Below are 4,359 nucleotides of genomic sequence, written 5' to 3' on the forward strand. Positions count from 1 at the left end.
GTAACTGGTATATGCAACAGAATCATGGGTATGATTTACTTGCTTGTTTTTCAATGCAACTCGCCTGTAGGTGATGCAATAGCACGCTCCCAGGGTTACTAGCAACATACACATTCCGGCGACGGTAACGTATACGGGATAAACGTAGGTTGCGTGGAACGGGCTGAGCGGGGTAAATGCATCAAGCTGTTGCAAAGTAGGCATCTGTTGAAAGGTTATACTAGGAAGAGAAATGTTATAGGATGGCAATGATACCGACATGGGTTGCAGGTAGGAGGTATTCATTGCAATCTTCCTTGTGTAGGTATGGGTAGCTGGAATAAATAAGGATAAGGAAGTCAGTTCACATGAGGCTGGAAGAACAAAAGTATCTTGTAGAACAACATCAGGGTTATGCTCGTTACACATAACTGTAGTTGTAGTAGCCTTGAAGTAAAATAATAGGGTAATGTCGGGAAATGAGAGAAGAAACGGCCTAACCGAACCACGGATTTCAGAGAATGTGCACTGACCTATAATGTTATGGTTTGTAATGAGTGCCCTGGAACAAGATGGCATGTTTGTGTCAAGTGCCAGAGGCGATGAAGTGCAAACAAATGTGCGAGGAGTGGTCTTTGCACAGTTATCTAAGAAATCTGCTGGTGGGAAGGAAATAGACTGGCCGTGAAGGGATTTTAGGATGAGTGAATGTTGTGTGTTTAAAGTGAAAAAGTGTTATTTGTTTTGTATGGGAATGGGTGAATGAAATAAGCCTTGAAGGTAGTTTCAGGGGAGAGTGGGATAAGTACAGAGAGACCTGAAATTGTGAGGTAAGATTTTAGAGTAGAGTAGAACTGAATTCGTTGCCTTAGAGGAAAGAGAGGCTTAACATGAGCAGAGGAGATATTGTGGAGAATAGGGCGTAAGTCATGTGAGTAATGAGACTGGAAGCACTTCGCCTGCTGTTGCTGAAATCAACGAGTTGGTTATTGAGTTAATATTATTGATAATCTTATTAATTGTCACTTGGTAAGATAGCACGTTAAACGCAAGCTCTGTGAAATGGTTAGAGTTATTGAGCTTTGTGGAGAGGTTTTCAAAGGTTGAGTTAACGCTGTGAAATGCTCTCTGTAACTCGTGAACATTATGGCAATAGTGTTGACGGCATGAATCGATGCGTCAAATCTGTGAGTAATTGTTCTGAGATTATTCTGATACTCTGAGAATTTAGAAGTGAAAGTATCATCATCTACAACGCCAAATAACGGCGTGGCAATTTTTCCGACGGCATTAATTAATCCTCGTCGTGAACGATGTTTATGTTCTACAAAAGAAGAAAGTTGATTATGGATAGAATTAAGTGCACTGTCAAGAAGAGAGAATTGCTGCTGCGTTAACTGTTCACGAGTTACCTGCGCTTGAAGTGATGCTATCTTACGTAGGTGGAAGGTAGCCAGGCCGGAGAAATCAGCAATCGGCTGAAGCGAAATTTTGATTTCCACATTGTTTGTTACTGGTAAGACTAGCCCATGGTCTCAACGAAGGCTCCTGTACTGCGCGAAGCCTAGGGGGTAGGGCATGGCGGTCGCAGACGCCAATGTGAAGAATGATAAGCCCAAGAGGAGTAAGGTCTGGAAGATAAAATCAATTAGTGTTCGTCGGCCGTGGGAGAATAGTACTTGTGAGCAAGCTTTAGGACGTCGAAATGAGACCAAGATTGTTCACCTGACTGTATGCATTTAATGTAGGCCTTGTTGTTCTTTACACTAATTACTCTAAATGGACCTTCAAATCTAGGAGCAAGCTTTGACTTAATATTGAGTGGTTGGTTGCCTTTTCTAAATACTAATGCTCAACTTCAACGTCCTTGTGGCGGGCCACTTTGTGTTGAAATGACAGTATCTTATCTCTGGAATTAGTCAAATGCTTCTTTGTGATCTGAAAGATGGACTTGTTTCTATTTAGGAGATATTCAGCATAATTATCATTATATAAAGGAACTTGATTTTCATCAAAGAGGTCATAGGGTAGTCTTTTATCCATTCCATATAAAAGAAAATGTGGGGTATCACCTAAGGAAGAATGGAATGTATTATTAATACAAGACTGGATTGTCAATAGCGATTCATCCCATGTGTCCGATGTCGCATCAACAAGCGATCTCATTAATGAGAGGATGGAGGAATTGAGCCTTTCTGTAATACCATTACTTTGTGGGCGGTAAGGCGAGAATGTTAACACGAGTTACATTCATGATATTACATAACTTATCCATGACTTTGTTATGAAATTCAGTCCCGTTATCAGTTGAAAAATACATGGGGGCTGAATGTCTATGACAGAAGTCGTGAAAAGCATGTGCAACAACATTTGCTGTTTTGTTGGGCACGGGGACGAGTTCACAAAAACGAGTGAAGTTATCAATGAAGACTAAAATATAACGATTACCATTGCGAGAAGGTAGAAAACCTGACAATGTGTCGCAAGAGACTTTCTGGAAAGGAAAGTCTGGAATGTCATATTTCAATGCAGGGGCTGGGTCATTGGTATTTCCTTTGTAATAAGGGCATTGCTTACAAGACTGAACATGCTTAGCAACTTTGCTAATAAGGTGTGGGAAGAAGAAGCGTTGCTGAGCTAAGTGAATTGCCTTATACTTACCACAGTGTGCAGCTTCTTTCGACTCATGGAAAAGAGGAAGGATTCGACCTTCAAGGGATTCAGGAATAACTACAAGCTTACGAGATGCCTTAAGCTTTCTTGTCCTATATTAGACTTGTAGCAAAGTAGACCGTTAGCATCGAGGTAAAGTTGACTTACTCGAACAGTCTGCTAGGGGGAGGTCTTTCATTCCTTTCTAAAGCTTGAATCAAGGGGCCGTACAGATTATCATTACGTTGCGCTATCCGGATCTCGTCCTCCGTGGGTGGGTCATGGGAGGTACGGCTGGGGCAGCAAGACCGGGGCGGTAACAGAATGAATGGAGTCGGAACGGCGACCATTAACATGTGCAGACCGGATCTCGTCTTCGAAGAATCCTCAACGGTAGGAGCGGCAGTATTGCCAAGATCGGTGCAATGTCAGAGAATTCACTTGCGGGAGGCAAGGTGGGCGAGGAGCTAGATTCAGGCAGTAGTGAGCGTCAGAGAGGGGAGCGCGTGATAGCGCGTCGGCAACGACATTTTTTTCCCGGGTAAATAACAATGGTGACGTCAAACTCTGCAAGAATTTCAATTGCGCGGAGCGCCGTCGTCCATGAGGGTCCCTACCTTAAATATGGACGTGAGGGGGGAATGATCAGTGTGCACTTCTATCTGATAATCCCAAGATTAGCTCTCGAAAATGACGGAGGGCCCATGTGATACTGAGAAGTTCACGGTCCGTGTGTGATAGCGTTTTTCAGCTGAATTGAGGGCGCGACTTGCAAAAGCAATGGGCTGCGTTTTTCCAGAATGGCCATGTTTCTGGTGGAGTACTGCTCCGAGCCCGAGGTTTGAGGCATCAGTGTGTGAGGACAAAAGGCAAACTGAAATGGGGGAAGGTAGAGTGGAGCCTTAATTAGTCGCGATTTAAGAGTTGAAAATGCGGCTTTTTCCTCGTCTGTCCACTGCCAAGTAGTATCCTTTTAAGGAGATGGTTAAGCGGTGTCGCGATGGACCCGTAACCTTGAATGAACGGCTGTTAAAACCTGAAAGGCCTAAAAAAATGATTTCAATTCCTTCTGGTTCTTAGGTGTCGGAAAGTCGGCAATGGCTTTAACTTTTGAATCATTAGGTGCAATACCTTTAGATGACAAGGTATGGCCTAAGAATTCTAACTTAGACTAGAAGAACTGACACTTACTAGGTTGAATACATAATCCTGCAGTTGATAGCCTATTGAAACCTGGCGCAATTTCTTCTCGTGTTCAGAGAGGGAGGGTGAGCAAATTAAAATATCATCTAAATACACGAGGACCTGATCATTAATTAATCCTGATAGTACAAGTGCATTAATCTGCTAAATGTGAGAGGGGAATTGCGAAGGCCAAAAGGACATACTAAAAATTCAAAGTGTCCATATGAGTCGAGAAAGCCGTATATGGCACGCTTTCAGGAGCCGGAACTTGCAGGAACCTTTAGCAAGGTCAATAGTTGAAAAAATCTTATTATTAGAGCAATGTCTTGCAACAACAATCTAAGATTAGGAATTGGGAATGGTTTGGCACTGTTACTTTATTCAACTTGCGATAGTCGACCATGGGCGGAAAAGTATTATCCTTTTTGGAACAAGGAGGAGGGGAGAGGCCCAGGGTGAATTGCTTGGTTGAATAAGATTCATGTCTAACAATTGTTTTAAACTTCCTTTTCCAAGGCTGTCGCTTCGAATGAGGGATCTTAT

Source organism: Penaeus japonicus, unplaced genomic scaffold (genome assembly GCF_977035675.1).
Source record: "Penaeus japonicus unplaced genomic scaffold, GWHDUDI00000001_assembly GWHDUDI00000009, whole genome shotgun sequence".
In the NCBI taxonomy this organism is placed as follows: Eukaryota; Metazoa; Arthropoda; class Malacostraca; order Decapoda; family Penaeidae; genus Penaeus; species Penaeus japonicus.